The following is an 18,546-nucleotide window of genomic DNA, read 5'->3' as shown; positions in this document are numbered from 1 at the left end:
CTCCTGACAGCATTGTATACTATAGCCTCGTAGCTTTCTGGAGTGGTACTACTTTACTTGGAACCTACCTAACATGAAACACTGACATGCCAAATTATCATGAATAATGGTCCAAACTGAACCTGCCGGATATGCCTACCTCTCAGATATTATTCTAAAGACCTTAATCCCTGTATCTTGCAACGTTTTTTTTTTTTTCGTGCTATTTGTGTGAAAGCTGCGTGCTTGCATAGGCCGTCCCGCGGGAGGGTCATCTTCAACGGGGTTTCTGTCACATTTGAATGGCCTGCTGGATAATCTTACTTTGCAGAAGGATGGGGCATACACACCATGAACTGCAGCCATGCGCCCATGGATTTCCTTCGTACTTCTCCCTTCTTCAGTGAGGAATTTTATGACTGAGTGGTGGTGTAGACCAAGCATATAATTCCTTGCGGTGCATAGATTCTCCAGCCGTCCAGCATCTCCCAACGCCAGACGTGCATTGCGGCGCCAGCCTGCATAAGTAACATCTGAACGCGTCGTAAAATGCTCAGACTTGTTTCAACTTCCTGGCTTGTGTTCTTAATACGGAGGTTGCATTATTGAGCGCCCCTAGTACAGCAAGAAGCAGAACTGTGGTAATTTCGCGCTCTTCTTGCTACATGCAGTATCAACGATGCTAAAAGCACTTCCGCAGGATGTCCGACGTTCCAAGCCATTTATTACGCGATTTCGCCGCGAGAAATAACCATCGACTCACACTTCAACGGATTCCAGGGCACTGGGGCTTTAGATGGAAATGAACTCGCCGAAGAGGAGGCAAGCAAGGCCCACACTACAATGCCACGGAAGTGTCCACCCCGTTCTTTTGATCAGACGTCAATTCTCAAGTTCATACACCATTGCGCGCAACTACTGGGACGTATACGGGGCGAAGCCAGTCACGGTCGTCACCTTCTTCATGGACTCGACCTGGATCTGCAACTGAAGTTACCGCCCATCATCGAGAGAAATCATGCAAGCTTGCTGCACAGGTTATCGACTATAGGTGTTGCGTCCACTCGGCGCTAATCTCGGCAGGCCGTACTGACAGTCCAAACTGCAATGAGTGCCATATACACTAGAAAGCAGAAAAATACGTTGCGCATCTGTCCGCGGTTTGGAAAGACAGGCATTGGCAGAGGTTTCGTCGATGTTCATCAATAAACATTTTTAATTTGCCACTGCTTATAAGGGTAGGTCAAGAATCGGGTGGTAGTATAGGGAAACAGATTGATGAATGAAAAAGGCAAGATGCGCCGACAATGAGTGAAATAAATAAAGGAGTAACACAGCAGTTAGCCTTGCAGAAGCAAAAGAAGTCTACGCTGTATGCTTGTGTGCTACTCTGTTTCCTTTCGTCTACGGAGCTGTGGGCCCACCTCTGACTTGCGTGCGCTATTTACGTTGCACTAATCGCTTCCTTTATATTGTGTCCGCATTTCCCATTTTACTCAGTTGTAAGCACCTGGTTCGTAAGCGCCTAAGTTCATTGTCTTTTTGCCTGCTTTCATCGACCGAAGCTTGACTTTAAACGAGGCTACGATATGTGTAATAGAAATTTCGCAAGGAATGGTATATATTTTACTTTCGATAACGGCATCCGCAAGAAATCCGCCTGTTTCCAGCAGTTGAGGACTGCCGTCTTCGTTCCCCGCTTTGTGGGCTACCCCATATGGCTCACGGCCAGGAGTCCTGGTTTCGAAAGCCTTCACCAGCGTGAAATTGTTATTCAGGCTTTTTATTTTTTGTTTGTAGTGTGTGATAGCATACCTATAGACGGTGAGCACTTGCAAGAAGCACGACTTGGTGGCCCGCACACACACTGCTAATTATTGGTGCCGGGTGGAGAAGGTGTTGCGCTACGCAAGTTGTGCTCGCAACAGTATAGGGGCTTATCGTGCATCGAAGAGGTCCCAGGAGCGTATGCTCCGTTTAGCCAGGCAAAGTGGCTTTAGGATGAAGCAGGCTACGACAATCAAGTCCCACAAACGGGATATTTGCCTTGGTTTGACAATTTCGATGACGCGGTGGAAATGCTGAAAACATGAGTACGCCTATATCCCCGAGGTGCATCTTCCTCTTTTCTTGAAACCAAGGAACTTCGTAAAGTTGGATTTGAATGCAATTAGGGTCGCTAGATGAGCGTTCTCAAAGCAACACAAGAAAGTTAGAAGAAATAACAGGCCTCGCAGCGCGAGAACTTAGCAATGTTATACATTGCCGGCCGAGTTAGCGTATAAATGCGTACGTAACGACTGACAGTGTAGTAGGCGCCTATCGAGTTCGTTGCACGCCACAGCGGTCATGAGTCAGCCCTCGGACAACTGCACAAATTAGCAAAGTTTTGAAGCGTCATTCGAAAGGCTTCCGTTGTTCTAGGCTCAGCTGTTTCGAAAGCTCGAGTGTCGCCTTTACCGTGGGCTCTTTCTGGACTCGAACAATGTTACGGGACCGGTATAGGTGCATGCTTTCAGAAAGATAAATGATCCGGAAAGATGCCATTCACTGCGGATCGCTGCGCTGCTGTGCAGGCACGCGACCCGTGGCCGAGCTGCTTTTGGGGTCCCCGCGGCCGTCGCGGGTGTTTCGCCAGGCCCGTGACCCCCTGCGACACATTCGTTTACTCGCTCGGTCTTTGGCTCCACGCTTTCCGACCGATGTGTGCCGGGTCTCGAGCGTTCCTCTCGCGTGGCCGGCAGGTAGCCCGCATGACCCGCGCGGCTCACCTCTGCTCGCACGCGCAAGCCTTTTCGCCCCATCGTATACAGCCGAGCTAGGCGTCATCACAGGCGCCTTTGAGCGACGCCAGCAGTGCAGGCATCCGCTAACGACCCGCGCGTCTACGCGCCGCTTCCGACAATGGACGGCGATGCACGGAGGGTCGTCCTCGGGCTGCGGGAGTAGCTGCAGCCTGTCGCATCGTTTAGAAGCCGCCGGCGCACGGGGAGGCCAGCGGGGCGACCCCTGTCTGCTGCTTGCCAGCCCCCGTGCAACTCTCGGCCCGTTCGAGAATTCTTTTCTTTCACTCCGTTGTCTTGTTCCCCTTACGCACTCTCGTACAATCGCCGAGCTTCCTCCGTGGCCATACATTGTCTCGACCATCACGCTCTTCTTTTTCGCGCGCGCTATATGGACGGCACGAATAGTTGGCGTTCAACTTTCGCTTCGAGGATGGCGATGGTGGCTTTCCATCGCCCGTCGTTCTGTCACGCGTGCAGGGAGGCTGCCCCCGGAACGAAATACGCACGTATAAATATGTACAAAAAAAAAAAAAAGGAGGAAGCAAAGGACTACCGCTCCGCCGGTCACTGAGCATAAGCTTCAGGAAGTGACGTTTCCCGCGACTTCTATTTGTTCTGGCGACGGTTTGTCTCGGCGAGGGGGACGGCAGATCGGGGACAGCATGCGGGTACTGGCTGTTGGTGCCAGCGGCCGCACGGTTCGTAGATGGCCAAAGTGTTTTCTCCTAGTCGTCAGTCCCTTTGGGCACCGGGAAAAAAACGTGAGACTTATCTGCTGTTCAATATGAAGTTTACCCCTGGTGCTAACTATCCGTTAGTGCCACAAGTCCATCTCAGGCGTCCTTCTGTGCGTTGGGCCCATAAAAGAAAAAAAAAAAAACCGATAGCGCGTATCTTCTTCCTAATAGCGCATCGTCATCACAATAGCAGCTTCAGTTGTAGACGTGGTGACCGCGTACAAAATCTGTAGATTTGGCTTGTTTTGCACAGATATAAGTAAACGTAAGAAGCTTGTTTTGTGCGACATTGCGTTATACTTCGTCTTCTCTTGTAGAGTCGGAAGGCCCTTGTAAGGAAGCGGACGTAATGATTTCATGTCAGTGTGCTTCCTTGAACGAGAAAGACATTGTAATAATTGCGCTTGTTTAAGAGCGACTGCAGGGTATGCTCTTCATATGGGCAGCAGAACCGTAGGCTACCCTATATGATACCATATGATATGGTTTACCTGGTCTTCCTGGAAATTTAATAACTGTAATGATACGAAGTCAGAAAAATTATCGTGAGACCATTGCTGTACAATTGCGGTCACTTGACGGGATGTTTGCAGCTCAATGACCTGATGCGTAAGTTTTTGTAGGAGTCACTCTGCACTAGTAATTGTTACAACCGCAAGGTATATACTTTTTGACACTAAGAGGGCATGCAAAGGCGAGAGGTGTATACTGTATACCCATCAGATCAGGTGCATAAAAGCTCTGGAGCTCAAAGCTCGTGGCCTTGGCCTGGCATCCAGCTAATACCTGCCGCTGTAATTTAGTGGCTGTGGCGTTACCTCGTGCAATACTGAGCACAAGGGTGCGGATTCAATCTTAGCTCTACCGGCCGCATTCCGACGGAGGCAGGATGCGAAAAATATCGCGTGCCGTGCATTGGATGCTGTTATGATCGACTTGTCAAGTGTGAGAGACATTCAGGCGTACGTCCTCATGACAAGATAATTTGCCTCATTCCAGAAAAGGCTGTTACGATAAGCCTGGACATCGACCTGTCAAGTGTGACAGGCGGTCAAGCGGGCGTCCTCATGTCGACATAATTGCCCTCTTCGAAACAGCGTCACCCCTTTTATTTCCTGAGCTGACACAAAGGGAAGGACGAAGAGAAGGCAAACCGAAGGGCAGGAGGTCGTCGACGACAGAACCTGACGAAAGCACTAATACTTCCACAGGCTCCCTACAAAGATAGCGACGACCACCAGACAGCAAGGGGTTCCCCATTTATAGGCCGTCCTGGCCCCCGTGTTAATCAGAACCGCTCGACACTCGCAGGAGAGTCACAACCATCTACCAATGTGGTGAATACAATCTTTACTATTTTTTTTTCATCATCACGATGCCGGGCTTCGTCGTCGTTTCCTGATTCTTGCGGTGAAGACCCACCTCCACCGGTGGATATCTTATCAGTGCCTGTTAAAGAAACCCAGGAGGTCAAGATTAATCCAAGGTCCCCCTGCCCTCGGATCGGGCGACTCTCCCCCCGGACACACAGACGCTCCTATCTCGCACAATGAACTTACTAAATTCTTTTACATAGAGATAAGGGTTTTCCCACCGCGTCACACCAAGCTAAGCAGGCCGCAGGCGGACACGCTCAGACTCTTGCAAATGAACTCCTACCCAAATCTGGCGTCCCTTGACAGCATATATCCCGAGATTTATCTGACTTGTTCTTGCGTAGCCTGTGGTGAGGTTGCTACTTTGCCTCATATGCTCTGGGAGTGCGGGTCGCTGGGCCCGGAGTTCACCAAGGAAGAGTGGGACGCGCTCCTGCGAAGTCCCGTTTTTGAGGACCAAATCCTGGCCGTCCAGCGCGTCCGCGATCGGGCCGGCATACTAGATGTGTCAGTCCCGTCGTGGGATTAGCCGGGTTCGCGTTTTATCGCGTCTTGCTGGACCCAATATAAGTTTATTCACTCACTCACTTACACCTGCCTCATACTCAGATGGTGATTTTAACAGGTTAAAGGCCATTGCGAATATATATATATATATATATATATATATAGAACTGACAACAACAATGACATGACCAGAACGGCATGACGAAAGTCGCGTGTCGAAGTTATAATGACGATGATGAAACCACCGCAGCGGCATCCCAATGATTGTATGACAACGAATGCATGATGACGACTCTATGACGACGATGCAGTGACAGCGTTGGCATAACCAAGGCATGAGGACAATGAAATGACGATGAGTGTATGACGACAATACCAAGAAGATTGCTGTATCACGAAACCTGCATGGCAATGACGGCGATGCAACGACCACGACAGCACGACGACCGCAAACGCGTATCGAGTGGCCCAAGCTATTAGACAACTTGCACCGCTGTGTCGGAATAGAAGGCTTAACAACGATAACCTGACGATAGTCTGATACCGAGGCTGGAATGACGAGGACTGAACAACCGCGACTGCATGACGGCTGTACGACGACAACGGCATGACGACGACTGCAAGTCGAGTGTCGGATAACATAGCTATAGAATGACGGCGGTGCAACGACCATGACGTAATCGCGACCCCGAGCCCATAGCTAGTGGTCCAAGCTATGAGACGACTTCGGTCACTGGGTTGGGATAGAAGGCTTGACGATGACTGCATGACGAGAGTAAGATTGCGAAGCTGGAACGACAACAGTCGAACTACCACGACGACATCAAACACAACTTGGGTGACTGGGTCAGAGTAACAGGATGGATGAACGAACGAACGAACGAACGAACGAACGAACGAACGAATGAATAGATAGATAGATAGATAGATAGATAGATAGATAGATAGATAGATAGATAGATAGATAGATAGATATATTAATAGATAGATAGATAGATAGATAGATAGATAGATAGATAGATAGATAGATAGATAGATAGATAGATAGATAGATAGATAGATAGATAGATAGATAGATAGATAGATAGGCTCAGGAAGGCTGAAGTAGGCCAAGGAACGCTATTCGCATTAATAACATTTACTACCAACCATAATGTGCGAGCTGTATTATATACGCTCGGAACCGGTTAAATTCGCTTCCCTTCATTCAGTGGTCTTCAGAGGCAGCGTTTAGTGGATGAGCACTTGTAGAAGCGCACCCGTGTTTTTTCGTGTAGGAAAGAAGGCTTGCGGTGCGGGAGGACTCGAACCGCCCATACGAAATTAGCGCCGCATGTCACGCACGTGAAACGGCTTAAGAGGTCGCTTTATAGGCTCTTTGAGATTGCCAGAAGGCAATCTGCAGACGTATAACCGTGACTATATTACATGCGGCAGGCTCTCTCCAGCTCTAAAGAGAAGCTTATATTAGTTGCATGAAATGTGGTTATATAATCACCGTGTTTTGCCAGTATAGCCTAGGGTTGGCGGGAGGCGGGGATTTTGAGATAACAGACATTTCTAAGCCCAGAGACGCGCGTTATGTGACAAAATGAAAATTGGTAGGCGTTGCCGCAAGAGAAAGCTACGACCATGTGCGCGTCGCCGATGACACGAATAAATGAGCATCTTAACTTGTGGCTGGCCTAAGATTGCACCAATCGAGCAAAAATTTTCCGAGATGCATACAGAACCAGCGCACCGAGGGGAAAAAAAAACAATAGGAGGGACATTTGTTTTTCGAATCCTGAGCTGGCAAGTCTAAAGACAGGCTTGAAAATGAATGCGGAGGAAACTAAAGCGACAATTTATATACTTGCGAGGGAACAAAAGTTTTATTTTGGTAGACAACTCTATTAAGTAGTGATCGAGATCAAGTAGGCGTGGATGGCGGAGACTATGCAAAGAAGAAACTGCGCAACAAAGAACACCTTGTATAGGGTCAGGGCCTTAGTCATATGTCATGAAGACCTTTATTTTTTCTCTTTGAGTGTACTTGCACGCGATGTAGGGGAACCAATAATTCTTAAATAAAAAAATAAAGCCGACAAATAACGTTAGGGAAGTACAAAAATATGTTAAAGTCACAGGCCTGCGCAGTACACGCAGCACAGTCACAGCATAAGCTGGAGGAGCGGCTCCATTTCGGCACCGCGCACTACATGGTCTTCGCGTCGTTTTCATGAGAACGATCTAAACTGCCCACCCGGTGTTGATGGCGAGCTGCCGCTTGTCCTGCTCTCTGCACAGCGGTCTGCTGAGCCCGATGTTGCCTGGTTGCAGCCGCGCGCGTAGCTCTAGGATTGGCTTCTTCAGCTGCGGTTCGTACCTTGCGAAGAGTTGCCGTAACGGGTACCGAAGAGTGAACACAGTTATCCAGACTGAGTGGCGTACATACCACATCCCTTGACCGGTGGCACGGTACGTTGCTGTTGCTGTTGATGACGATGATAATGATGGTCCATTGGCAGCGCCTACGAAGCGCGTAGGTGAAAAATAGCCAACTAGCCTGCTTGAGTTAACCAGGTCCAGCTACGCGCAGCGTGCCATTGATATATGCAACTGCTACATTTCGAGACACCTTGTGGAGTATTACGAAAATGCAATGCAAACTTGGTATGTATCGACGCTACGCGGTACGCATGTCACATCGCGTGCCAAATGGCACAATACGATGCTAATGTTGATGATAATTTGATGGCATTCCCTTTAAAAGGGCACGGCGAAGAACAGTCACCTAGCCTGCTTGCATTAATCAGGTATGCCACACATGTTTTTTATTACACCAATATTTATCATCTCCATAATCTTCGTTTCTTCCTCAAGCCTTCCCTGTATACCTTGTACGGTTACCTATGCAAATGTTACATGAAGTGCCTCCTGGAGCAATAATACGCAACTGCAATGCAAAGTGCGCACGTATAGACGCTACGCGGTGCGCGTCTCGCATCGCAAGGCAAGTGACACGATACGATCATAATGATGCGTGTCCGTCCTTGAACAAAAATTAGCATCAGCAATGGCTCATACACCCCTAAGCAAGCAAAAATGGCCAACCATTTCGTTGTATTGTTGATTCCGCTCTTCTTGGCTTAGTGGCTTCAGTGTGTTTATGTATGAGTGCACCTCAGTTGCTGCAAGCTCGCTCGAGAGGTCAGCGCCTTCTTTTATGGGCTTTTTTTCTGTGCATGGTGGCCTTGTCTTCGTGGATGCGGCACATGTATCTAAGTGATTGAAGATCTGGGCAGGAGGTTGGCAAATTTTTTCTCAGTAAATCAATGTCCCGGGGACTAGGAAGTGGCGGATTGAAACAGGGATCATAACTGAGCCTCCGCTTCTCCCGTGTAGGCTTATCTGTCTCGCGTGTGTGGAGCATATGTTTCAATACAGAACAAGCTCAAAACAAGCATCCGAACCATCAATAAAGCATTGCATACCCCAATTAGCAGTTTTAGTGGTGGTTTTGCAACAGCTTCGCTGGACATCCACTTTCGCGGGGCCGGAGTGGTAAGTCAATTTCTTCGCTGGATGACCACTGATATCAAGTTGTCGCTTCGCGTAAGACGCACCCACTGCATCTTACAGCGGGATTTGTCTAACCGGATTGCGTCCATGATGCGATAAATGTACTACCTCAAACGTACGCGAACGCCGGCAATCTATGGCGAGACATGTATAAATAGCTCACAGATTTGACATGTGAATTCAAACTCGCTAACCAATGACTGCAGTCGACGCTATATCGTTGTGGTTTGAGCATATTGCTTGTTTTTCTGGGCTCCAGTTCGCCCATTAAAGGGTTACATTCTCAAATCACAGCTCTCGTGGTACTTGACTACAACGGGAAAATGCGTAGTGCTGAGAGGACGAAACTTTCAGGTATAGACCCTTCCAACAAGAGCTCCCTGGACTCAGCACTGTTGTAAACACGTGTGGGCTTCTTCAAGAGCCCTGTAGAATCTCCAAAAGTAGTGTAGAGCTCGTGCCTCTGTACTCACGCGCTGCAGTCTATATAGGAGGTCCATATAGATTGCCGCGCGACTGGCCGCTCGAGGCACTTTGCGTGTATTCGCGGGCATCTTTCATGCTCCGAAAAACACTTCTATGTAGCACGTATTGAGCAACAGCAAGCTGTATCGACAGTTTCTCGTGTTGGTCTACAATTTTGTCATTGACACTATTCATCTAGTTATAATAATTCAGAAGGCGAATAATTATTTGAGACTAATTATCTAATTAGGCGGAGTGCAAAAAATAGTCTGAGTGTCTCCAAGCGGCGCCAAACGACATTAAGTTGGTGCTGTCCAGCTACGTAGCAGTTCCATATTTTTAAATTTTGGCCCGAGTTGAGTAAAGCATGCTGTACATGAAAACAAAGCGCAGCACTAGCGGAGCTCTGTTTGCGTAATGCTGCTGTGAATCGCGCGCACGGGTCACCCACGCGTTGCGTCTCGCGGTCTCCCGATTAGCGAGGCAGTCGCCCCAAACTTCGCTCCATTTGCAACGTGCCGCACGAGACAGATTTGTCCAAGCCTGCCGATGTACAGCGAAACAAAAACACGTATAGAGCTGCGCTCAAATTTCCCATGACGGAATGTCGTAATCGTCCGTGAATTTTTTTACAGCGAAGCTGTTAAGGGCTAGTTCGCCCATGATCGTGTCCGTGTGTAGACAGAAAACTCCCCAGTCAGTCTCACTGCTGACGGGGGGATGAGAGAACGGGAGCGAGGTGCATTCCCACATTATGTGTGTGAGTGCCCCTGTTTGTCCGGTCCGGGGACGTCGACCGACAGCTTGAACTGGTGGACTGGGCGGAGAAGGCCAAGCAGGCCCAGGGCCAGCGCCTTACTTGAGCCCGATCTCTCAGCCGCCTCCCCCTTTCCCCTTCCCCCGTTCAATAAAGTTAACCACCACCACCACCACAACCACCAAAACTCCCCATATATACGCGAGCCGATCCCGAAGATAGTGTTTTCGTTTATCTGTGCCTTTAAAGTTTATAAGAGTCAACTATTTCATCTTGTACTGTCACATACTTTAAGCATTCTTCGAGTTCTGTTACCTTACAAAGTCCGCAAGCTCGCTTTTAAAGTATATTGCACATTATGTTTAATGTAGAGGTGCAGGAAACGTGAACTGCTGTTTACGACCCTGGTAGGCTGGGTTTCAGAAACTGCGTACAAGGGTGGTGAGAGCTGAACAAAGCAGACGGCGGCGTAAACGTGCAGGGGTAAGGCCACGACTTCACGCCGAATCAAGGCTTCAAGCCAACTACTGCGCGCAATTACTTTCGCGTAACCTTGCTATACGCACAAGGTCGTCGAGTGGGTACGTGCGCAGGGCCATGGCTGAGGGCATCTTCGAGGCCTCCATTGTCTACGGCAAGAGTTGGATGAGCAGCTAAGGAAAATTCTAGTGTTTTTTCCACACTCTCACTCAGTAACTTTCATATTGCGACGTGCGGGACATGTTCGCAAGTGGGTCAAAACCACTTAAGAGGTCTTTATGACTAAGTGTCTCTGTTGCTTTAGCGTTTTAAACCTCATCAACCAAACTATACTGGCAAGCGATCTTGCAGGATAATAACTTCATTTGACTATATATGCCGTGGCGGGCTGGTGCACTGTAATCGAAGTCATTAAAGCAATGACTGAAATAAAATAAAACGACCTGGGTGGTCGTTGGATAGTGTGTGTGTGCACGTATGTGTGTGCGCGCGTGCGTGCGTGTTTGCAGTGTGCTATAATTTCCCGCAATATTTACCGAAAATGAGCTAGTGACTAATGTGTTTGAAGAACAGAGAACTTCTAACGTGAAGTCGAAAATATAAAAGGACAACGATCAGTTGCGAAGGTTGACCCGTGAAATTCGTGCTCGAAATAAATAACGGGGGGCTGAATTTACAAAGCTTTGCGTTCGTAAGTGATGTTTGTGCTTATATGACCGTCTTTGCCGATAATATGTTTAACACCACGATTAGGTGGCATATGTAGTGAACATGGGCCCAGCATTTTCGCACAAGAAAGTTTAGGTAGAAGTAATGCATTTTATTTTTTGGAGGGGGGGGGGGAGGGGGGGCTCTGTTCACTGCGTCGATCGGTGCGCTGCTGCCTTTATGAAAGGGTTTCTTTACCTACCCTCTTACGACAATAAGCTGGTCACGTGCCGTCGTAATTTCTTCGAAGGCAGTGAAATTTTGTTGGACTGTCGGCTGCCACTGAGGCAGAATAGCTTGAAAACGAGAGAGACGTTCCCGAAGCGCTGAAAAGCTGGCAAGCGGATCAATCGCTAACTTATCGAACTATTGTGGCAGCATGCACTACGTTTTTGTCATGCCACATGCGACGCAAACGCGAGACTCGATGGAGCCGCGCTCAAGCGAACGCACCCAGGTGGCGTGTCATCTTTTCTTTTTCCCTGTTTGAATTCCGGACACCACACTCACGAAGCCTCGCAGAAGGCAAGGACGCATCATTAAGAGCGCGTGTTTTTCTCGTAGAAAGATGACGTCTCTTTCGCAACAGTTTGCATCGCGCCGCTTCTTCGGGGCGTAGTCCTAATTAAGTGGACAGCTTCGATCCTCCGCGCAAGTAATTGGTGATGGATATCTGTTTGCGGTTGTTTACAGCACGGCCACGAAGAAAGCTGGCCTTCTGCAAGCACGAAATTTTCCCATGAACCGAAAGTGCGGTCGTTACGTTCATCGATTCGCTGCTCAGGGCAAATTGATGCCGTGGGCAGCTGCCAAGAAATCCTGAGATGTTTCGCGGCCAACAGCCCTTCGTATTGGATAGACTTGCTGAGCGACGTTGTAGGCACGAGGAAGCGCGGTATCGTGAGGATCAAAGCGAATACACGCGAGGTCTACACACGGCGTTCACGTGACGTAGAGCGACAGGGGATCATTTATGGGCAGACACTTGGAAACATATACGCACGTAGAAATCGCTGAAGCAAATGACACCGGAGCAGCGCGTGGATGCCCGGGACAAGCGCACGTGGGCGTTCTTTCTTTCTTTCTTTCTTTCTTTCTTTCTTTCTTTCTTTCTTTCTTTCTTTCTTTCTTTCTTACCACGCGAGTTGTCATATGACATATTATAATGCACACGTGTTTTCTTCATTTTCAAACACGCGGATGTCGAAACATTACGACACGACATTCTGGATAACCATGAGCGCGCATCGTCACACTATAGTCCACTTTGGTGTAGCCATTTGCATGGCGATCGCGATCTAGTGGACGCCTATACATACCCCACCCTTCATTCCCTCCCCATTCGGCGACCGCTTGTCCTTGCTCGGTAAATGAAGGACTTTATTATCATTAGTTTATCACTCCTCTCTGTAGTGCCTCTGGTCTTCAGAGTGTTTTAATTAAATAAATAAATAAATAAATAAATAAATAAATAAATAAATGTTTATGAAAGTGTGCCTGCCTTCTTAATAGACAAGCTGCATATGTGGCCTGTGAAGCTTATTGTCCAAGAATGACTGTTCATCTGTGGGTTGGTTCTGTTCATCTGTTCATGGATTTGCTCAAATACCGGTGCATGCAGTTGCCAGGAACGCTTATCCTTGAACGATATATATATATATATATATATATATATATATATATATATATATATATATATATATATATATATATATATATATATATATATATATATATATATGAACGATAAGGCTCCGAGAAGGGATACAGGCGTGCAGTTTTTGTTAATTGCAACCGTATGCAGCCGTACGATAACCTAATAATGAAGCCAAGGAAATCACAGGAGAAGTTACTTGTAGTCTCTAATTGACATATAGAACTAAAGAATAAATAAACGTTGATGAAAAAAAAAAAAACTGACCGCAAGTGCGATGCGAACCCACGTCCTTGCATTACGCGTGCGATGCTCTTGCCAGTTGAGCTACCGCGACACCTATTTTTTTCTTTATTGCCATATTTAAGAAAACATCCGCCAGCCTGTATAAGACCAGTTTCGTAATATTCTCAACAAAATGTGCATTAAGGGATCCTGCTTGTGGATCAGCATTTTAGAAATCCATAAGCGGCATCTATATGCTACAAAGACCGAGAAGCATAAATGCGTCATAAGGAACGCTATTTCTTGAAACAGGGAGAAATCTTATGCCGTGCGCATCTATTGGAAGATCCTTCTACAGTGTCCGTTGAAGGACGTCCCAATGGAAGACAGCGTTCCAACAGTCAATAAAAACATGCTTTACTATTTCTGTTTTCCTGCACAAAAGACAACTCCCCATGGCCCAAACATACCTCGTTGTTCGAGCCAAGTTTTTACTGCCAGTGTGTCCGTGTGAAGTTTAAAGAAAAACGTTTTGACCCCTGCAGGTACTAACATGTTTTTGGGGTTTCAGAACAGCGTTCCCTAATTTTGTCTGATAAGTCGATCCATATATGGGGACTGAAAACACGGTGTCTACCAGATCCCTTTACTGGGCGCATTGCTTAAGTACTCCAAAGAAAACCCGCCGATCAGAAACATGTAGGAGGATACAACTTCACATAGGTAACAGGATACCCTATACGGGCCGCATTCTGTGGTGGAGACGACAAATTCTGGTATGGCTCCTGTTAACATTACTGAGAAAAACTAACATTACGAATAAAAACCTGCTGGTCACCTGTTTTAGAAACAAGTGACTTAATCCCAAGGCCCCTTCCTTGACCTTACGGAAAAAAATTAGTCGGCGACGTTCGCTCGTACTTGGAATTCCAGACAAAATCTGTGATCAATCGCTGGATATTAGTTCTTGTGCGATACAGCACTTGCAGGACATACCATATCTAAGCTACTATCTCGGGTATGTATGTATGGGTACTGGTGTTAACACTCATAATGGTGATGGTGTTTATTGGCACCCCCTTTGAAACGGGGCGTAGACAAAGGTTGGCGCTTTGCTTCAAACCTAGCCTGCTCGTTTTGTTCAGGTTGTACTACATTTATCCCTATCTAGCCGTCTGTACATGTGATATGGATCTTATATCTGGTATTTAGAACCACTATCACTTCACTGCACCATTACCTACACTCGCAATGACTGCGGTTCTATTAATTCCTTGCCTGCTTTTTTCCCCCACCAATACTCATATCGCGCCTTGCTTATCTCGACTGCTCACCAGTTAATCCTTTCATCTTCATTTAATCCTAATGCTCCTGGAAAGAGGACACTCCCTGCGAGACTCGCTGGGTCAATATCTTAGCATTCTACTACGATGTGTCAAGTAGTTACCGGGCTTTTCTTTTTTATTTTTTGCAGCACACCCGTGCCTCATCCTGTGGAGCATATTTGCTCCGGTATGTATTTGTCCTGGGACAGTCAGCTCGGGCTTAAAGTAGCACGACACGGCCCTGTGTGTTGTCATACAGATTTTCCCTCACGATTTTGTTCTTGCCGTTTTTGTAAATCTCCGTGTTTTTTTTTCTATCCTTTGCATGCAAGTTACCGTCTCTGTATCTCTAAATTTTTTTATGGCTGCCGGTTGTATATTTACCATTTCAATTACCGTGTACTTAATCACCAACTTTCTTGATATTTCCCTCCCTTCCGTGTTCGTGCTTTTCAGGTACATAATTTTGTACAGTTCAGCCGGCCATTTCTTTTCATCCATGTTCCTTATTAGTCTTTCTTAAAAAATAATTTCGCTCTCCGCTTCTCAGTCCTCAAAAGAAGCCCGACCAGTATCACCTTGTACAATCACAGTTGTGCTTTTACCGCGAGCCTTCCAAGCCAGTCGGCTCACCGCCCTGTGGTTAATCGCCAACCCCGACAAGACGTCTGATTTCTAGCGTAGAACTGTCTTAACGAAAGTCAGCGCTGGTACCAGTACACTTTTCCAAACTCCTCGCGCCACCTCGTGTTTATTGGAGCCTCCAAGGGCCCCATGTTTCATTATTGCCGCATTCCGCTTCCCTATCATTTTTAGATTACCTTGGCGGGTGCTTGAGCAGGTATTTACTTCGTTTATTTATCCACCCGGATATTTATGCATCTTGACTGCGAGTATGAATTCATCTTGAATTGATACCACGTCATTACTCGTCTCTTCATTAAAGGTCATAATTCCCGATTTCTCTCTGCTAAACTTAAGGCGTAGATTCGGCGCTCCATTGCCACTTATATTCGCAAGTCTCTGTAAACTCCTTGCATTGTCCGCTAGTATAGCACTATGTCGTCCGCATGCATCAAATCTACTATTGCACCTTTCGCCCCTTACAGATGTAAGGTAGATCAAAACCCAATTCGCTGCTTTCCAGTCGTCTTTCTATGCCCTTAACAATTAAGAGGTCATCCTTGCTCCAGTCATCGGAGCACTTCCACTTCATTGCATTTGCGGCCTTTCCGTACGATTCGTACTCGGTTTTCCCTATACGAGGGGATAATTTTTCAGTTTTGCGAAAATTTAAGAAATCGCCTGGCGCAGATAACGTATTTGTAGTTCTCGAGCTGGATTATTCAGAGAGGCGGACATTACTTGCGCGAGAAATCGAAAGACATGTTCAACTCATTCAAAAGTCTCTAATTGAGTTGTTCATTAATTTACGCCACATGCCGCAATTTAAAAATTGTAGCCGGCGAACTTGCAAGACGTACCAACTTGGAATAAATTTTCAGAATGACACCAGTTTGGAGATATGCGTCAGCAACCTCGCCCTAAAGATGCACTGTTATTCCACTAACTTTCTTTAACAAAACGCTCGTTAATTCATTGAAGCACAAATGCGCCCATGTATTTCCTTCCACACCTCGGGAAATATTATCTCGAAATTCGTGCCTTCCTGGAGGTTCACTTCAAGTGAATATGTCTAGCCAACTTACCGTTTAAATTTCGTCACCTGCGATATGTGGCGTAAAATAATTAATTAGGAAGTCAATTAGTGAATTTCGGTCAATTAGTTAAATACGTGTTTCAGTTTTTCTTTCTAGTAATGCCCGCCTCATCAAATAAGTCAGCTCAAGCACGAGAATTGTGCTATCTGCTACAGGCGATCTTTAGAAATTCCGAAAAACTTAAAAATTATCACTCCGTGTATGTCCCTCAACAACTCCACGAAATCATCTATGCCCTCGTGCTTGAGAATATCCTATAGCAACTTCCTGATTAGGTTGTTGTACGTTCTCTTAATATCTAGGTATGCTACCAACAAAGGTCCATTCTGAGCTATTGAAGTCTTTACGCACTGCGTTAGTACGTACAAGATATTATCCTCTAAGCCTTGTATCAACCCATTATGTAGTTTCCTCAATATATCACAGGGCATAGATACTTTGCACTTGTATCATGATACGATACAAAATACTCGGGCAGCAAGTATTGGAGATACAGATACAAGATACTACCGCAATTACTGTATCCGATACGACACTTTCCATTTGTATCTTAAGATACTTCCATACATTCGCAAATTTCTTATTAGACATGTATACAATGTAGCAGCAAACGCGCATTCACCAAAAAGGTTGCTTGGAAATTTCTTCACTCTGACCAAGCTTGTTTGATTTGAATGAAATGTCTGTTAGTATCTTAATTTTTTTGTCTTTCTTGCCCAAAGCATATTATTTTCATTCCAAAGCAATTTCTTGGGGTTGCTATAGCTGCTTAACACGGGAGCTCTTTGTACGCTGCGCTGTCAGCGGTTCTTGCTTGTCGCTTTTGCAGTCGACGGGAGTCGCTGCTCTGCTTGCCGACCATAACATATAAACAAGTGCTAGTCCGTACGTAAGGTGCAGCCTTCGTAGCGTTTTCGTATTTCGCCGAATTCTTATCATGTAACGTATTAAAAAAAAATTGCTTCTGGTGCTTGCAGGCAACGATCACGCACACAAAATAGCCGCCTCATGTACAAGTCACTCGGAAGCAGTGCCATCCACACTTTGGTTCACAACAGTCAAACTTGCATCCAAGAGATCTTTCAAATCGCTGATGTGCGCAAGCCACTCGATGCAAGGTAACCACATTCTTGCATTGTTCAGACTTTGTAAGGAGCATCACGCAAAAAAGAAACTTGGATAACGACTTTATAGCGGCTTCAGAATTCGCGCTAAGGACGCCGGGCGCATTGGCGTTGCGCAGCCCAGTACGGTGGCTACGAGAAAGTGTCATGCACCGACGCAATTAAATAGAAAAACAACAACAAAAAAAAAAACCAGAGAAATCAAGAAAACAAAAGGTAGGCTGCGCGCGGACGTTCGCACGCTTGTTTTTGTTGAGACGGCGCGAGCGCCACCATGTGACTCTGCTCCACCAATAGGGATGCGCCAACCTCATCGCGTGCCCTCTCTGGAAGGCTCTGGCGGAAAGATAAAAGAATGCCGCTGCCTTTTGTTTTATTAGGTGCTTCGTAGATAGATAGATAGAATAAACTTTATTGTCCAACGGATAAGCTGATCTACCCACCCCCCGACACGCAGGTCAGGGGGCGAGTGCCGCCGCCTCAGATGCAGGCTGGGAGGTCTTGGGTCCCAGCAGCCTCTTCAGCCAGTTGGACGAGCCGGAGCTGGAGCTCAGGGTCCGAGCTGCGCAGCAGGGTCTCCTAGGTGTCTCTACTACCTATTTTGTGCGTTCCCCCGGGAGAGTACGGACATTCCCATATTATGTGGTCGAGGGTCCCTCTCGCCCCCCAGAGATTACATCTGTCGCTCCTGGCCTCGGGGAACATGTGGTTCGCCATAACCGGGTGCGGATACGTACAAGTTTGTAGTCGTCTCCACGCGACTGCTTGTCTGTTGTTTAATTTTGGGTCTGGCGGGGTACCAGTCTACGAGCCAATCTATAATGCTGCGTGATCTCCCCATATTTTAGCATGCGCTCTCCGCTCCCTCGGTCATCGAGGGGCCCCGTAGCGGCTCTGCCAAAAAACATACACCTGGAACATAGCAAAGACAGGAGGCATAAAGGAGCCGAAGCAATAAAAATTAGATTCGGTAAAATTTAGGAACATGAGGTGGCCTACGTAGACGCGGCGGGAGGTAGCGGCAGTTTTACAGTGGCAACGGCCGTCAGCGGCCGGGGTATTCCCGTGACCGCTGTCACTCTGCGCGGGCGCAACATAGAAGTTGCCGAGGAAATTGCGATCGCATTAGCTTGCGCTG

Source organism: Dermacentor andersoni, chromosome 6, assembly GCF_023375885.2.
Source record: "Dermacentor andersoni chromosome 6, qqDerAnde1_hic_scaffold, whole genome shotgun sequence".
In the NCBI taxonomy this organism is placed as follows: domain Eukaryota; kingdom Metazoa; phylum Arthropoda; class Arachnida; order Ixodida; family Ixodidae; genus Dermacentor; species Dermacentor andersoni.
This window is presented reverse-complemented; position numbering follows the sequence as displayed.